This window comes from Physeter macrocephalus, chromosome 5, assembly GCF_002837175.3.
Source record: "Physeter macrocephalus isolate SW-GA chromosome 5, ASM283717v5, whole genome shotgun sequence".
NCBI lineage: Eukaryota > Metazoa > Chordata > Mammalia > Artiodactyla > Physeteridae > Physeter > Physeter macrocephalus.
Window position 1 is genome coordinate 51603869 of NC_041218.1, and position 9838 is coordinate 51613706.

Below are 9838 nucleotides of genomic sequence, written 5' to 3' on the forward strand. Positions count from 1 at the left end.
GCTGAGCCTGCGCGTCCGGAGCCTGTGCTCCGCAACGGGAGAGGCCACAACAGTGAGAGGCCCACGTACTGCAAAAAAAAAAAAAAAAAAAAGCCTGTTTGCAAATGAATATTTACAGCTACATTCTTCATAGTAGCCTCAAAGTGGAAGCAACCTAATGAATGTCTGTCAACTGATGACTGGGTGAACAAAATGTGGTATATCTATACAATGGAATACTAGTCAGCAATAAAAACAAAGTACTGATCCATGCTGAGATATGGATGAACCTCGAAAAGTTTATACCAAGTGAGAGAAGCCAGATAAGAAAAGATCGCCTATTGTATAATTCCATTTATATGAAATGTCCAGAAAAGGCAAATCGATAGAAAAAGAAAGTAGATGTGTGATTACTAAGGGCTGGAAGTGGGAATGGGGAGTGACTGCAAGTGGTCACAGAGATTCTTTTGGGATGATGGGATAATTTTCAAAGCAGGTTGTGGTGATGGTTGCACAACTCCACAAATTTACTGAAATCATTGAATTGTATACTTCAAATGAGTGAATTTTATGGTATGGAAATTATACATCAATAAAGCTGTTAAAACAAACAAGCATGCAACAGATGTCCCAGCTCTTAGCATGGAGGACGTCTTTGGAGTAGAGTGATGTCTGGTGTGGTTGGGTCCCTGGACTGATCCAGCATTAGGATTTCCCCAAACCCAACCACCACTCATGGAGAACCAGCCACCTTCAAATCAGGATAGGCGCCCTTGACATGATGCAACAATTTACAAAATCAACTGGCTGCCCTTGCGAGGTGAAGTCTGACAAAAGGCTCAGTTCAGGGAAAAATGCATTCAAAGGGAAAAGCCCATGGCAGTGGCAACAATTAAATCTGCAATTAAGACACTTAAAGTGTTTAGGGCTGACAAGGAGTTAAAAGTAAATGTTGATTCAGTTGTAAAGTTTTCAAAGCCGTGACTTTGCAGAAAGGTCTTGCACAACTACAGGGTTTTATTTATTTATGCATAGTTATTGTCTTTAAAATATTCTTTTTTTCCCCAGAAAATTTCCAACCAGCACTGGGACCCTTACCAGGGGAGACTGGGAACAGGTATGAATAATGCATTCAAGATAATTTCAAAAAATCACCCTTTAACGAGTACCATATTCCCTCCAATTTTCCCTTATATATGATTCACCGTTTTGCAAATACTGATGTATAAAGAATGCATTGAATGTGGCAAAAGTTGAAGATAGCCCCTGTGGATAAGACCTAATGGACACCATCCTGAAATAATACATACAGCTCAGGCGCCAGACATGTGTCTTCAATTTAAAATAATTCAGCAATCATGTTCAACCAGAACCTGATTACACAAAATGGGACTTTTAAACTCCCAGACTTGGATCAAATTTTGAGGCCACAAAAAAAGAGGGGGGATATAATATGTGCCATGTTTATATATTCCAGATACTGTGATTAAATGATCCACACACAGATTTGACTGTTTCTTTGAGCTTATCAAGGCCCCTATTACCATTTTCTATCTGTAAATATTTGTCTCGCCTTTATGAGAACTGTGTGAAAGTCCGGGGCTGAGATGCAAAGGAAGGAAGCTGAACATCAGTTGGGTTCCTCTGTCAGAATATTATGGTTTCTAAAGCACTGAACTGGGCCTCATTCTCCACTTTCTATGGAGGCCCAGGAGGGAGGTAACAGGACTGTGCAGATTTGGCTGTCCCTGGGGTGGCACTGGGGAGCCCGGCACATTGTGCCTGCTGTGGTCCCTAGCAGATGCTCCATTCCCCTTGGATGTTTTTATAATTTATTTTTTATTGAAGTATAGTCAATTTACAATACTGTGCTAGTTTCAGGTGCACAGCAAAATGATTCAGTTATACTATATATAAAACAGATAAGCAACAAGGATTTACTGTATAACACAGGGAGCAATATTCAGTGTCTTGTAATAACCTATAATGGAAAATAATCTGAAAAATATATGTATCTCCCCTCAGATCTTTTTTTAACATCTTTATTGGAGTATAATTGCTTTACAATGGTGTGTTAGTTTCTGCTTTATAACAAAGTGAATCAGTTATACATATACATATGTTCCCATATCTCTTCCCTCTTTTGTCTCCCTCCCACCCACCCTCCCCATCCCACCCCTCCAGGCGGTCACAAGGTCACAAACTACCGAGCTGATATCCAGATCTTTTACTTTGTTGATGGCTGCCTTCCTTCCCTCCCTTATAACTATGACCGGTCTCCTTTCTCACAAGTAAGTTGGACCTTTGCCTGTACTGTGATTTCTGAAATGCTAAGAAAGCCCCAAATACTTCTCTTTTGATAGACTGCCCAGTACTTGAACTGCTACCATTATTAGGTACTTATTACTTCAAATTCCTTTGACCGGAAGAAATAGTGGATATAAAAGTGTTTGGTGAGTCCCAAGCAAGCCAGACAAAATACAAACACCCAACTCAATTTGAAATCCAGAGAAACAACTTTTAGCACATATATGTTCCAAATATCGCATATGATATTCACATACTAAAAAATTATTTGTTGTTTAACTGAAATTCAAATTTAGCCAGGTATCATGTATTTTTATTTGCTAAATTTGGCACCCCTATCTAGTGACCACCAATGTATGGCATGTGGGTAAGGGATCTCTTGGGTGGGAAGGATGGGAAAATTATATTGTAACATGGTCACCTCCACATCACTGGCAGAAGGGCAATGGGCCAGTCCATTTTACCCTTTACTAAAAAGTCTCAACCCTTGGAATTTGATGGTCTAAAAATTAAACATCATAAACCTGGGCACACTAGAAATAAAGGTTTTTGCTTGTGTGCTTTGTTTTTCAATAAGACGAACATATTTAGAATGGGTGATTTTCTTTTTAAATTGGTAATATTTCTACTTTTGCTTTTGTTTACAGGTCTTACGGGTATTTTATGAGTTAAAAGAGGAAAGCAGGGCCTTTTTGGGAACTGGCTGAGGGCAGAGTTCCTGTTACTGTGGACTCTGACTCCTGGGTCTGAACTGAGGGCGGAGGCAGGCAAACTGGCGGAGGGCGTGTGGGGTGGGAGCTGCTGGTGGTGACGGGGAATCCACAGGCTGGTTTGTCTCAAGAAGTCTGTTACTACAAATAAACTGGCAAATTTTGCAAGTGATCTGCTTCCCCCCGCCCTGTAAATTGGAGTGAGTTTGATATTATCTCTTTAATAACTTCACTTCTAGTCACTTGCATACCAGGTAGGAGAGAAAGTGAGTTTGCAAGTCAATGCCCTGAGAATTTCAGGTAAATTGACTAAGCCCCCAGCCATCTGTCATTCATGTGACTATCAGCTGTCATACGTGCTGGGGCAAAGGTTAGGCTGAGGCTGAGATTCACTGCTCTCAGATGATACTTCCTGGAGGGAAAACCGGGAGTTGAATTTTCTCAGCACTCCAAGATACAATTTCCTTCTTGTGATGGCCCCCCAATTTCCTACAGTTTATTAAACTCACAAATTCAAGAAGAGAAGATATCTTCCTTTCTTTCTCTTCCTTTCCTTCTTCCATGCTACAGTAAAGTTTATTTTTGGGGTCTACCCTGTGTCAACATGGCCTTGGTTCCTGCCTTTGAAGAGCTTCTAGTTCCAAGAAATGGAGGGGGGGAACGTTTTATGAGGAGATTGAAGATGAAGGACTTTGAAGGCAATTGAAAGTGTTGAGAGGAGTCAAGGAGGAGCTGAGTAGGGAAGAAAAAGGATAGCGCCATCATGGAATTAGAACGGGGTAAACCCATTAATGGTAGGCCCTGTCTTCGGGTAGAAACCAGTGATAGCAATTATATGAGGCCTGGAAATTTCGGCTGACTGTGAAGCTTTCCAAATATGTAGTCCTTGCTATCCCCCAGTGGATGGCAGTTATCTCTTTAAATCAATGATGGAAGGGCTACTTTGGAACACTGTTCTGAGCTCCCCCACCCCCGGGGGTCTTTTTTTCTGAAACAGTCATGTTTCAGGGGAAGGGGGAGAACAGCCTTCATTCGGTTATATTTAAATTCAAAGGTCAATGTAACACTGTGAAGTGATGCGGACCGCATGCAGACATCGCTGGGTCTTGGTTAGAGGATTCATTTCATTCTTTCTTATGTGAGCATTCGTGGTTTACAGGTTTCCCTCTCCCTGTTTAGACTGTAAGTCTCTTGAGGGCAAAAATAACATCCCATTGTTTCTATCCTCTAACAGCACTTTTTAGCGTCTGACCCATCTTAGGGATGGGTCAGACACTAAAATGTTTGAATGAATAAAGGAACTGAAAAACGTTTCTTTTGCTCAATTAAAGTATTTCTAACTAGTTTCTACTGACATATTATAGATAATATATCCTAAGAAACAGTCTCCTCAAATTATGGTTTCAACAACAGATCAAAAATCAATTTCCAAATGAGTTTTTCGGTAGAAAGCACTACACACACACACACACACACACACACACACACACACACACACACACTCTCTACAATAATACAAAAAGTCACCTGCGAATTTAAAAACTATAGAATAACAATAGATAATCCATACTTAGTTATGATATGTTTTTAAGGCCAAGGAGAGCTTGAATTGATGAAACATGCAGATCATCTTCAAATCACACAAACTCCAAGACCTCTTCTTTTGATCCAAAAGCTGATGATAAGTGAAAAGCTTTCTGATTTGTGAGTTTTGACTCCTCTTATTTTGCATATTCCTTCTTTTGGTGAAAGGAGACAGGTCATGGACAATGTGGTATTCCATCAAATCTAAAAGGCCATTGGTTGTAAGACATGGAGGTGTTTCTGGTACCACTAAGAAAGAAAAAGGCAATGCCATGGAAACATCCCGAAATCAGAGACATTAAGTGTTGAAAAATGCATGTCTTAGAATCTATGAAATACAGATAATTCTGCCTAATGCTTGGTCCAGAGCGTTGCATGCTATAGGTGGTCAATAAATATTTGTTGAATGAGTGGGTAAACAAAGATGACAGGAAGAAATCCTTGGGTTTTATGATGCCTACAATCAGCCTCTGAGAACAGTGGACTAGATCTCTTCTTGAGGTTTTAAGTAATCACTGAAAAAAGGCAGAAGACTGCTCTCTGATTGCTAAAAATAAAACAAAACACAAACAAAAAACAGGGTTGCAGATCGCATCCTGCAAAACTACCCCGAGAACAGTTAGACCTCTTGTGTTTTTCAAATAAGAAGAGTGAGTTTTCCATCCCCCCCTCCCCTGTCCCTGTCAAAAGGGATTTTTCTCTGAACAGTCAAAGACGGGATCGTTTGTACAGGAATCACACTGAAGTGTGTAAGAATGTGTGAATGAGTGTGTGTAAGTTAAGGAAGGCAGGTTGATATAAATACATAACAGAGAATTAAAAATTCCCTAAAAAAAGCTTGCTGGGTTTAACATATACATCAGAAAGCAGCACACACTCATGACTGAACCTACAGGTCTCAGAATTGCAGCTTGCACCTCTGCCTCCTCTCCGTGATAAATATGGGCAATATTAATGTCATCTTCTAAGTCCCCAGAAATATAGCTGACTCTGTCCGACAGAGCTGGTCACACTGCGGCAGGTATATCATCTCTGGATCAGAACTCCACGTACACATAATCTTCCGAGCATTTGCAAAGTCTAGGGGCACAGAGTGACAGATCCAGAATATTGCCATCACTTCCTAGCCTGCCCTACTTGAGTTTTGTTGTTTTCTTTTTCCCACCTGTAATACAGATGTGTTCTCTGATATAAACCTTCTTATGACTTGGCTTCTAGTTCTTTGCAGGGGTCCTGCAAGAGAACCAAAAAGCCATTTCAATGAAGAATAGAATTCTCATTGTTTTGGAACAATTACCTCACTTCTGAAATACTCTTTTTTATTCTTATATGCTTGTGCTGTTTTCAGGAGAATACTGCACGAATCTTATTATTTTCATCCAGCAGAGTGTCAACCAAGGCCAGAGCTTAGAATTTGATTGTTGTTAGGCCCTATAATGAAAGGATTTACTTAAAGGATTTAATCATTGTATGTGATTCGAGTGGGTATTTCCCGAGGGCCTGGCCCAGGTTTTTGAACCTAGTACCCTCTCAATTAATGTTTATTAAGTGAATGAATAGATGAATGAATGAATGATGTTGAGAGCACACACCTCCTGGTACTATAGTGCAGCAATTAAGATTTTCAAGCATATCTAAATTTTTGTTTCCTGAAATGCATGCTGAAGACTATGGATAAGTATTGTGCAAGAAAAGGGATTTATGTTAAAAAATATTGAGGCGTGGTGAAATATGACAGAGATTTTCAAATTCTTTTGCCTGTGTTTCCCCCGAAAGAATTCTGAGACTATGTACCCTTATCACACTTTTAGGTTGGCATCTAAATTTTTTCATCACAAGTTGTAACAGTTACAAAGAATATAATTTCCAGCTTCTTTTAAATATTGACATTACAAAATAAAACTGTTTTAAATGTATCCACAGAATCTAGGTCCCACAGCAATTTGATACCCATCTTACCATTTTTTCAAAATATGGAAACTCTTGAAATTTTACATTTCTTTATTTCCATAAATGCATTATTTATTTTCTACTCTCCCTCCATAATTTCATCCTAATGGAATTATTTTTTTGCTTAAAAGTCTAGTTATTGAACATTTTATTTTACTTCTTTGCACCAAAAATATGTATATGATTTGAAATATTTTAATTTATTGTGTCTTTAATGCTCTATATTAAAAATTCTACTACTGATATTTAACAAATGAAAATCTATTATAAACTTTGATTTAAATTATTAAACATGAAAGTAAAAGTTACTGAATATTCACCTCAATGAGATGCAATAAGTTTTTGTTCAAATCAGAATTCAAGTAAGGTCTGTACATGGCAATTACATGGTTGCTATGTCTTTTAAGTCTCTTTCAGTCTTTAACTCTCAGGCTCTTTCTCTCTTTCTCTCCTGTTTCTCTCTCTCCAATTTATTCGCGATATCAGGATGCTTTACCCTGAATTTCCTATAAATTATTAGCTAAATCTAGAAGCTTGATAAGATTCGAGTTCAACTTTTTGACAACACTATTATATTTTAGCCAATAATACTTCATTTCTGTACCTTTCTTAGATTATTTATTTATTTTTATTTCTGTGGCCACACCGCAGGCGGCCTGAGGTATGTTAGTTCCCCATCCAGGGATCGAACCCGAGCCCTCTGCAATGGAAGTGCAGAATCCTAACCACTGGACCGCCAGGGAATTCCCTTGGCTTTTTAAATTTAAGTCTGTATCTGCCTTTCTATCCAAGCTATGAGATGGGTAAACAAACATCTTCATACCAAAAGAATGGGAGATAATGATGTTAAATAAGATTCAACTAGATGGGGGGGGAACTTCAAGATGGTGGAGATCACCTTCCTCCCCACAAATACATCAGAAATACATCTACATGTGGAACAACTCCTACAGAACACCTGCCGAACGCTGGCAGAAGACCTCAGACCTCCCAAAAGGCAAGAAACTCCCCACGTACCTGGAAAGGGCAAAAGAATAAACAGAGACAAAAGAATAGGGATGGGACCTGCACCAGTGGGAGGGAGCTGTGAAGGAGGAAAGGTTTCCACACACTAGAAGCCCCTTCACTGGTGGAGATGGGGGCGGAGGGGGGAAGCTTCGGAGCCACGGAGGAGAGTGCAGCAACAGGGGTGCGGAGGGCAAAGTGGAGAGATTCCCGCACAGAAGATCGGTGCCGACCAGCATTCACCAGCCTGAGAGGCTTGTCTGCTCCCCGCTAGGGTGGTTTGGGGCTGGGAGCTGAGGCTCTGGCTTCGGAGGTCAGATCCCAAGGAGAGGACTGAGGTTGGAGGCGTGAACACAGCCTGAAGGGGGCTAGTGCGCCACAGCTAGCCAGGAGCGAGTCCGGGAAAAAGTCTGGAACTGCCTAAGAGGCAAGAGACCATTGTTTCTGTGTGTGCGAGGAGAGGGGATTCAGAGCACTGCCTAAAGAAGCTCCAGAGACAGGCTCGAGCCGCGGCTATCAGCGCGGACACCAGAGACGGGCATGAGACGCTGACGCTGCTGCTGCTGCCACCAAGAAGCCTGTGTGCGAGCACAGGTCACTATCCACCCCTCCCCTCCTGCGAGCCTGTGCAGCCCGCCACTGCCAGGGTCCCATGATCCAGGGACAAATTCCCGAGAGAACACACAGCGCCTCAGGCTGGTGCAATGTCATGCCAGCCTCTGCCGCCACAGGCTCACCCTGCATTCCGTACCCATCCTTTCCCCCGGCCTGAGTGAGCCAGAGCCCCCTAATCAGCTGCTCCTTTAACCCCGTCCTGTCTGAGCGAAGAACAGACACCCTCAGGTGACCTACATGCAGAGGTGGGGACAAATCCAAAGCTGAACCCCAGGAGCTGTGCAAACAAAGAAGAGAAAGGGAAATCTCTCCCAGCAGCCTCAGGAGAAGCAGATTAAATCTCCACCAACAACATGATGTATCCTGCATCTGTGGAATACCTGAATAGACATGAATCATCCCAAAATTGAGGCAGTGGACATGGGAGCAACTGTAGACTTGGGCTTTGCTTCCTGCATCTAATTTGTTTCTGGTTTTATGTTTATCTTAGTTTAGTATTTAGAGCTTATTATCACTGGTAGATTTGTTTGATTTGGTTGCTCTCCTCCTTTTATATATATATATATAATTTTTTTTCTTTTTCTCTTTTTCTGAGTGTGTATGTGTATGCTTCTTTGTGTGATTTTGTCTGTAGAGGTTTGCTTTTACCATTTGTCCTAGGGTTCTGTCTGCTCATTTTTTTTTTTTTTAGTATAGTTTTTAGCACTCGTTATCATTGGTAGATTTGTTTATTGGTTTGGTTGCTCTCTTCTTTATTTTTTTTTTTTACTTTTAAATTGTTTTATTAAAAAATTTTTTTTTATTTTAATAACTTTATTTTATTTTATTATTATTTTCTTTCTTTCTTGCTTTTTTCTCCCTTTTCTTCTGAGCCGTGTGGCTGACAGGGTCTTGGTGCTCCAGCCAGGTGTAAGACCTGAGCTTTGGAGGTGGGAAAGCCGAGTTCAGGGCATTGGTCCACCAGAGACCTCCCAGCCCCATGTAATATCAATCGGCGAGAGCACTCCCAGAGATCTCCATCTCAACATTAAGACCCAGCTCCACTAAACGACCAGCAAGCTCCAGTGCTGGAAACTCCACGCCAAACAACTAGCAAGACAGGAATATAACCGCACCCATTAGCAGAGAGGCTGCCTAAAATCATAATAAGTTCACAGACACCCCAAAACACACCACCGGATGTGGTCCTGCCCACCAGAAAGACAAGATCCAGCCTCATCCACCAGAACACAGGCAGTAGTCCCCTCTACCAGGAAGCCTACACAACCCGCTGAACCAACCTTACCCACTGGGAGCAGACACCAAAAACAACAGGAACTATGAACCTGTAGCCTGTGAAATGGAGACCCCAAACACAGTACGTTAAGCAAAAGGAGAAGACAGAGAAATACACAGCAGATGAAGGAGCAAGGTAAACACCCACCAGACCAAACAAATGAAGAGGAAATAGGCAGTCTACCTGAAAAAGAATTAAGAGTAATGATAGTAAAGATGATCTAAAATCTTGGATATAGAATGGAGAAAGTACAAGAAATGTTTAACAAGGACATAGAAGAACTAAAGAGCAAACAAACAATGATGAACAACACAGTAAATGAAATTAAGAATTCTCCAGAAGGAATCAATCTAGCAGAATAACTGAGGCAGAAGAACAGATAAGTGACCTGGAAGATAAAATAGTGGAAATA

General features: G+C 40.9%; 1 long non-coding RNA gene across 3 annotated transcripts in view; it reads left to right on the forward strand.

Moving 5' to 3' along the window:
- Positions 1–9838, forward strand: part of LOC114486247 (uncharacterized) — a 92977-nt gene that overhangs the window by 14478 nt on the left and 68661 nt on the right. For all 3 annotated transcript variants that reach the window (XR_003679654.2, XR_003679653.1, XR_003679655.2), the window contains exons 2-3: positions 1048–1096; positions 2164–2270. This is a non-coding gene — a long non-coding RNA (uncharacterized lncRNA). The remainder of the gene's footprint in view (positions 1–1047; positions 1097–2163; positions 2271–9838) is intronic.